Here is a 9,818-nt window from a genome sequence, read left to right as displayed (position 1 = left end):
GTACAAAACAATACTTATCTTTTTTATTTTCCCTTTTTCATTGAGGAGATTAGTAATGTTTTTCAATATCATGTTCCTAATTTATTTATAAATTAATAATTATAATATGAAAAAAGAAAAAAAAATCGTCACTTGATAAATATAGTAATTTTTTTTCTTTTATCCTTTTATTTATTTCACTTCCATGAAATAATTTTTTTTTTTTTTTTTAATAAACCATATGGTTGAGAGAAAACAAAAGGGTCAAACATCTTTTACAAGATGATGTTATTACAAAACACTATGACTTGACTACTTTATATATATATATATAGTTGCTCTTTGAGATGGCAATGGGGATTTGTTATGGGCCACCTCTATTTTACATATAAGTTACTATTATTTTATAATTTTAAAAAATTTAAAACATGAAGTAAATCCAAAAGAGTATTCCATTGCTTTGTCGACACATATTAAAGTTGTTTTCTTCATAATCATTACCATTCATCAAATTCTTTTTGTTTTTTTGTTTTACTTTCTTTTATACCTATGCTTCTAACTTATGTTCTATAAAAAGTCACACTTCAATGTTTTTTAATTTGGAAAATCAATAATATGAAAACCAAAAAGAAAAAAAGAGTTTTATCTCACTATTTTGTCCCCAATTAGAATTATTTCCTTTATAATCACTTCAGTTTTTTTATTCTTATATATATATATATATATAATCTTCGGTTATCTTCACCTATTCAAGAGGATTTTCACTTTTGTTTTTTCTTTTGCTATTTTGACCTATTCATGTTTCATGAGTACGAAACAACACTTATCTTTTGTATTTTCCCTTTTTTATTGAGGAAATTAGTAATATTTTCAGTATCATGTTCCTAATTTATTTATAAATCAATAATTATAATATGAAAAAAAAAACTTTATAAATATAATAATTTTTTTTTCGTTTAACATTTTATTTTTTTCGCTTTCAAGAAACATGACAAAGCTTTGAAAAATGAAATTTTATTTTGAACAAACCAAAATGTGGAGAAAAAATAAAAGGGTCAGGTATCTTTTATATGATGTTATTACAAAACAATATGAATTAACTACTTTTCCTTTATTTTTTTTCACATGGTTGCTCTTTAAGATGGCAACCCTATTTTACATAGAAGTCATTATCATTTTATAATTTTTTTAAAAATTAAAAATGGGAAGTAAATCCAAAGTGGTACTTTATTGCATTGTCGGCACAAATTAAAGTTGTTTGCTTCATAATCATTACCATTCATCTAATTCTTTTTGTCTTTTTTTACTTCTTTTATACCTATGCTTCTAATTTCTGTTCTATAAGAAGTCACACTTCTATATTTTTTTATTTGAAAAATTAATAATATGAAAACCAATGCTCTATCTCACTACTTTGCCACCAATTAGAATTGTTTCCTTTATAATCACTTTATTTTTCATATTCTTGTATACATTTATATAATCTTCGGCTATCTTCACCTATTCAAGAGGATTTTTCACTTTGTTTTATTGTTTTTTGTTTTTTGGTTTTTGGTTTTTGGTTTTTTTTTTTTTTCTATTTTTATGTATTCATGTTCTATGAGTATGAAACAACACTTATCTTTCTTACTTTTCCTTTTTCATTGAGGAAATTTGTAGTATTTTTTTAGTATTGTGTTCCTAATTTATTTATAAATCAATAATTATAATATGAAAAACAAAAAATGAAACGATCAATTTATAAGTATAGTAATTTTTTTGTTTAGCATTTAATTTATTTCACTTCCATGAAACATGACAATGCTCTAAAAAATGAAATTTTATTTAGAACAAACCAATGTATGGAGAGAAAAACAAAAGGACCATGTATCTTTTAAATGATGATGTTATTACAAAACAATATGACTTGACAACTTTTTTATTTTATTTTATTTTATTTTATTTTATATAAATATATATTTAAGGAGTTGTTGATCTCAAAGTCCTCATCGTCAAAGCTTATTGTGTTAATCATCTGGGAATACGTAGGAGACATATCAGGAGACTCATCCTGATGTGATTCCTATGTAGACTTCTTTTCTTCAGTGTAAAAGGGTCGGCCAAGTTGGTGTGATTTCTAACACCTGTTAGCTTAATGTTCTTAGGATTTGTTGAACTGGAACCTTCTTCTACCCTACTGGTTCTTACTGGGATAGAAGAACTTGAAGTTCTAGAGGGCTCATAATATGAAATTCTAATGCTACTAGAATGACAGAAAGAGTTGGAGAAAATCAAATCTCCTCCTCTATCAGGATATTGAACAATCTGTTCAATCCTTTTAAATCTCTGCTCTATGGCTGGAACGACATTAGCAAAATGCCAATTTTTAGGAAACTCAACCTCACTCCACTTGATCTTTTTGGGGATTATGAAGTTTGACTTGTCTAGCATATCAGAGTGGAAGAGAGTAGTCTCGCCTTTAGGACTGGTGCACAGAGCTCTAGATCCAACGCTTGTGGTTATGCTCTTATAGGCAAATCTGGTGATGATGGAAACAGGATTGTTTCCTTCCTTGAACTTAAAACCATGGGTCTTAACATGAAGGACAACCGAATCTAAGATGTCGGCATCTCTTAGTCTAATTGTGAAATTAGGGAAACACTGGAAGTAAACAGGACCATCATTCAATCCAGCTTGGACTGCACCTATAATAGAATCTCGATAGTCGAGATGTCTATTATCTCTTAGACACATGACAATAGAGGTGTTTAAACCTAATCTTGTCAAAGGCTTGGCTGCAACTTGAATCATACCAAAGTGTATGAAGTTGTAGTGGTCTTTCTTATGCTTCTCTACGGACTTACTATCCAAGAGTCTTATGACTTGATCGTCTTGTTCTAAACTTATTGACATTTCAGAGGTTCTAATGGTGTAGTCTATGAAGAACTTAAAGGTTCTTTTCTTATAAATTTCTTGATTAGATACCTTGGGTAACTTCCAATCATCTAAATAATTTTGGATCTTAGGATAATTGATCTCTTCACTGTTTACAATAGTATCTTAAGAATTAGTGGATTTCCCAGACATGGTTCTGAAAATCGAACTCATTTTAGGGTTTTAATCTAGAGCCAGATTGATAGACCTAATGAGACGTCTCCCCAACCCCTTACAGCCCTAACAAACGCCTATCCATGGCTAACAACGGGCTCAACCCGGCAGGGATTGCACTCCTCGGCACACTGCTACTTATCCTAGGATAACTCAAAACACCTAAAACAAACCCGACTTCCCTTCCCGTGGCTCTGATACCATAGACACCCAAGACAAGGTTATATGCCCAAATCATTTTTGGGTCTAATACCAAAGACACCCAGGACAAGGTTGTATGCAATGCAAACATAAATTATGCCAAGATTCAAAACAAAGAAGAAAAATCAGAAAATGCACAAGTGGTAGACAAAAAGGATTTTATTTGGAAAATTAATTATAAGAGAACCAAAAAGAAAAAAAAAAATTATTCTATCTTACTACTTGCCATTAATTAGACTTCATTCGTAATCACTTTATTTTTCTGTTTCTTATATATATATATATTGTACTATCTTTATCTACTCAAGAGGATATTCACTTTTTGCTTTTTCTTTTGCCATTTTTACTATTCATGTCCCATGAAAACGAAATAACACCTATCTTTTTTATTTTCCCTTTTTCATTGTGGGAATTTGCAATGTTTTTCAATATTGTGTTTCTAATTTATTTATAAATCAATAATTATAATGATAAAAACAAAGAAAAAAACAAAAAACCATTGACTTTATAAGTATAGCTTTTTTATTTTTCTTTTTTCATCGAATAAATTTGTATTGCTTTTCGGTATTGTGTTCCTAATTTATTTATGAATGAATCATTATAATATGAAAAACAAAAAGAACTATTCACTTTATGAATATGGTAATTTTTTATTTATTTCATTTCTGAGAAACATGACAATGCTTTGGAAAATGAAATTTTATTTGGAATAAACCAAAGGGTGGAAAGAAAACAAAAGGATCAGTCATCTTGTACATAATGTTATTACAAAACAATATGATTTGACTACTTTTATATATATATATATATGATTGCTTTTTGAGATGACATGAGAATATTTTATGGGCCATCTTTAATTTATATGAAAGTTACGATTATTTTATATATTTTTTTAAATTTAAAACGGAAAATAAATCCAAAGAAATATTTCATGGCTTTGCTGGCACAAATTAAAGTTGTTTCCTTTATAATGATTACCATTCATTTAATTCTTTTTGTCTTTTTTTTTTATTTGAAAAATTAATAATATAAAAACCAAAAAGAAAAAAAGAATTTTATTTGGAAAATTAATTATATGAAATCCAAAAGGAAAAAAAATGCTTTATTGGTATCAATTAGAATTGTTTCCTTCATAATCACTTTAACTTTTTTTATTCTTATATATATATAACTTCTGCTATCCTTATCTACTAAAGACGATTTTTACTTTTTGCTTTTTCTTTTGTCATTTTTAGTATTCATGTTCCTTGAATACGAAATAACATTTACCTTTTTTATTTTCCCTTTTTCATTAAGGAAATTAGTAATGTCTTTTTAGTATCGTATTCCTCATTTATTTATAAATCAATAATTATAATATGAAAAACAAAAAAAAAAACCATCACTTTATAAATATGCTAATTTTTTTCTTTTGGGCTTTTATTTATTTCACTTCAGGGAAACAGGACAATGCTTTGAAAAATGATTTTTTTTTTTAATAAACCAAGAGAAAACAAAAGGTCTAGGCATCTTGTACATGGTGATGTTATTACAAAACAATAGGATTTGATTACTTTTCTTCTCTTTTTTTTCTTTTTTTTTTATATGGTTGCTTTTTGATATGGCATTGAGGATCTTTTATGGGTCTCCTCTAATTCTAATCCTAAATCAGAAGAAAGGTATCTAGCTCCAATTTATTTATAGCTAGAAAGCAGATGATCAACATTGTGATAGAGAGTTGAAACTATGCAACTACCTATTATCTTTCATCTTTTTAGTTGTTCCAAGATAGATGCAAGATATGTTGTGAACTTCATTATCAATCCAAAAACTAGAAATCTCATGTTAAATCGAGAGAAAACATGCCGATTATTTTAGAGAATGTAGACAAACCTGAATCCATTGTTGATCTTGGGAAATATGGTGCTTCTAAGGAAATAGAGGAAGAAACCACATTTCTGTTTTCTCTCTTGTGATGAGAGGCATGAGAGGGAACGTTTTGTATTTTTGGAAAAGAAAACTTAAAAAAAACACCAAAAATCAATTTCCTTTTCCCTTTTATTAATTTCCTCTATGCCTTAGGGACCATACCCATTGGGTTGTTGGGCCACATGTGTCTTAAGCCCATCATGTAAGACACATGTGACTTGGGCTCTACACACAAGGTGACCCATTCTTAATAAATATAAATTGAATATGTATAGATAGCTTAATCATAAACAATTATTAATATATGTGAGTCCATAGTTATTCTAACAATCTCCCACTTGGACCACATATATTACCGAATAATGTTCATGATAATACTTTATTAAGCTCATCTTTGCTATCCTATCCAAATATCCTTAAATAATCTGGTCTACTAATTATGCTAACACAGGATCAAAGCAGTCTTCATTAATTATAACTATAACTAGACCCATCAATAATCACAACATTAACAAAATTAGCAACATGGATCAAGTATGGATGTGTAGCATGGAAATTACATAAAATGTGATATTTAATATGTCTATTTCCAATTGGTCCTACTTTATGACTAAAAATAGTCAAATTCCACTTTCAACACTTAATGTTAAACTGCTTCTGAAAGTTATCATTTCAATTCAAAGTATTCAAACACAATAGTCTTTAAAACTAAAGTCTATACAGATAACACAAACATAACAATACATCAAGAAAACAAACACAAAACCCAAATACAAACTCCCACTATACTAGCATATCATTAATATGTACAACACTCATATGTGTGACATGCTCATGAAATACTTTGGGTGGCAAATCCTTAGTGAGAGGATCCACAATCATGGAGTTTGTGTTTATGTGTTCAATTGATACTCGAAGACTCTGAACTCTTTCTTTCTCAACCAAGAACTTGATGTCAATGTGTTTGGACTTTAAAGAACTTCGATTGTTCTTATAATACAATTTTGCGGTCTTATTATCACAATTGATTCTCAATGGTTTCTCAATCCCATCAACAATACGCAACTCAGTGATAAAATTCCGTAGCCATATCCCATGGTTTGATGCCTCATAGCAGGCAATGAATTCTGCCTCCATAGTGAAGGAAGCAATAAGTGTTTGTTTAACACTTTTCCATGAAACTGCTCCTCCAACCAACATGAAGATGTAGCCTGAACTGGATCTCCTACTGTCAAGACATCCCGCGAAATCGGAGTCTGAATATCCCCCGATCTTTAAATGACTGGATCTTCGATATGTGAGCATATAATATTTAGTTCTTTGTAAATACCGCATAACCCATTTTGCCTTTTTCCAGTGATCCATACCTGGGTTACTCAAATATCTGCCCAATATTCCAACAATCTACGCAATATCCGAATGCGTACAAACTTGTGCATACATGAGACTTTCTACTGCCGAGGCATAGGGAAACCTCTCCATATCCTTCCTCTCAAGTTCATTTCTCGGACATTGGTGCAAACTCAATTTATCGCCTTTTGCCACAGGTGTGTCTCCTGGTGCACAATTGCTTATGCCAAACCTGCTTAGCACCTTATCGATGTAGGACTTTTGTGATAGCCCAAGTATATCTCTTGAACGATCCCTATAGATCTGTATACCTAGCACAAAAGATGCATTACCAAGATCCTTCATGTCAAATTTATTGGATAGAAATCGCTTGGTTTCATGCAAGAGTTCTACATCACTACTAGCAAGTCGAATATCATCTACATATAGCACCAACATAATGAATTTACTCCCATTGAACTTGAGATATATGCATTGATCAACAGTGTTCTCCTTAAAACCAAATGAAGTAATCACCTAATCAAACTTTCGATACCATTGTTTAGATGTCTGCTTTAAACTATATATGGACCTTTTTAATTTGCATACAAGTTGCTTTGAATCATTAGACTCAAAGTTCTCCGGTTGCACCATGTATATTGTCTCATCAATGTTACCATTAAGAAACGCAGTTTTAACATCCCTTTGATGCAGCTCTAAATCATAATGAGCCACAAATGCCATGATGATTCTAAAGGAGTCCTTTGATGAAACCAGTGAAAAGGTCTCCTTATAATCAATGCCTTTCTTTTGAGTGAAACCTTTTGTGACTAGGCATGCCTTATACCTAATAATGTTGCCTTTTGAATCCTGCTTAGTCTTAAAAATCCATTTACAACCAATTGGTTTTACACCTTCAAACAATTCTACTAGGTCCCAAACACCATTGTCGTTCATTGATTTCATCCATCCTTCATGGCTTCTATCCACTTTTTAGAGTCAGAACTTTGTTTGACTTGACTAACTGAAATTGGATCATCTTCCAAACCCATGTCAAACTAATGTTCCTAGAGATATACAACATAATCATCTAAAATTGTACTTCTCATTTCTCTAGTGGATCTCCTCAGTGACACTTGTACTTAAGGTTCTTGAGGTTGTTGAGTTACGTCTTCATGAACTTGAACTGGTTCCATAACTTGAGTAGGAGGAATCTCAAGTGTGTCTACAATCTCTATTATTGGTTGTACATTTTGGATAGTGTCATCAAACATAATATGACCATGTCCAATTGTAATAATAGGAATACTAATAGATTCCTCTTCAAATACCATCTTTCTTAAGGATTCTCTCCCACTTAACTCAACATTCTCAATAAACTTAGCATTGCCCATTTCAAAGAAGGATCTAGTTGAGGGGTCATAAAACTTGAAACCTCTCAATCTTTCAAAATACTCTACAAAGTAGCAGTTCACAGTTCTGGAGTCCAATTTTTCATTTGTCTTGAAAAGCCGAGCCTCAGTTGGACAACCCCAGACATGCAAATGCCTAATACTAGGTTTCTTGCTAGTCCATAACTCATATGGGGTTTTGGCTACTGCTTTGCTTGGGACTCTGTTCAAAATGTAAACTACAGTTTTGACAGCTTCGCCCTAAAGTGATTTTGGTAAGGTGGAATGACTGATCATACTTCTTACCATATCCTTAAAAGTACGGTTTTGCCTTTCTACTACACCATTTTGACTTGGAGTCCCTGACATGGTGTACTGATGAACGATACCACACTCTATCAAATATTTGGAGAATGGCCCTAAACGTTGTTCATCGAATCCGTCATATCTACCATAATATTCACTTCCACAGTCAGATCCGATGGCCTTTATTTTCTTGCTTAGTTGGTTCTCAACTTCAGCTTTAAAATTCTTGAACACGTCCAATGACTGAGATTTCTCATTAATCAAGTAAAGATAGCCATAGCGTGAGTAATCGTCAATGAAAGTGATAAAATATTGTTGTCCGTTCAAAGAAGAGGTAGGAAATGGACCACAAATGTCCATATGTATTAATTCCAAGACGTCACCACACTTATTGGCATCATTTTTCCTCATATTTGTTTGTTTACCCTTAATACACTCTATACAGACTTGAAAGTTTGAGAAATCAAGTGAATCAAGAATTCCTTCTGACACAAGTCTTTGAATACATTGATTTAAAATGTGACCCAAACGCCTATGCCATAACATTGATAAATTCTCATTTGTTAATTTTCGCTTAATGCCATAATTACTTGAATGCAAGGTTTCATTTCCATTAGAGGCCTTTATGTTCAATTTGTATAATTTGTCTGTTAGACTACCTGTACCAATAACATTTGAATTTAGATAAAAACTAACCATTCCATTTCTAAATGAACAATAATATCCACATTTCTCCATACATGAAACAGAAATTAAATTTCGTCTAAACAACGGTACTATAAAAGTCTCTTCCAAATCCAAAGTACATCCAGAGTCTAATTGTAATCTAAAAAGACCAATAGCATTGATTGCAGCCTTGTTGCCATTTCCCACATAGATGTATCTTTCACCATCAGTTGGCATTCGACTCCTTAGGTAACCCTGCATCGTGACACTTATGGGAGTAGTTGCACCCGTATCTATCCACCAAGTGTCAGTAGGCACTATAGCTAAATTAATTTCTGAACAAACAAAGTTGAGAAGTGTACCTTTCTTTTCACGCCAAGCAACGTATTTGGTACATGTCTTCTTCATATGATCAGCCTTCTTGCAAAAGAAACAAGTGATCTCCTTATCTCGTTTCTTCTGCACCTTTTGCTTTGATATCCCAAAAACTGCAGTTTGTTTTCCTTTATTGTCTCTCTTTCTTTTCTTGCTGGTACCAAATCCCTGAGATGTGGAAGCCAAGTGAGTAGTTTCCAATTTTTCTTGTTTCAATCTTTTTTCCTCTTGTACACACTAAGCAATATGCTCATTCAGAGTCCATTTTTCCTTTTGTGTGTTGTAACTGATCTTGAATTGACTAAATTGTGTAAGCAGAGAGATCAAGACCAAGTGCACAAGTATGTCTTCTGACAACTCTAACTTTAGTGCCTTGAGTCTAGTCACAAGATTGGACATTTCCATTATGTACTCCCTTATATTCTCTTTCCCTTTGTACTGCATGGAGACAAGCTTACTAAGAATAGTGCTTGTCTCAACCTTTTCATTTGCAGCGAATCAGTTTGCTATCTGGTCCAAGAATGTCATAGCTCGGGTTTCCTCAGGTATTACACCCCTTATAGCTTCTGGAATTGA

This window comes from Vitis vinifera, chromosome 7 (assembly GCF_030704535.1).
Source record: "Vitis vinifera cultivar Pinot Noir 40024 chromosome 7, ASM3070453v1".
Classification (NCBI taxonomy): domain Eukaryota; kingdom Viridiplantae; phylum Streptophyta; class Magnoliopsida; order Vitales; family Vitaceae; genus Vitis; species Vitis vinifera.
The sequence above is the reverse complement of the archived record's forward strand: the minus strand, read 5'-3'. Positions refer to the sequence as shown.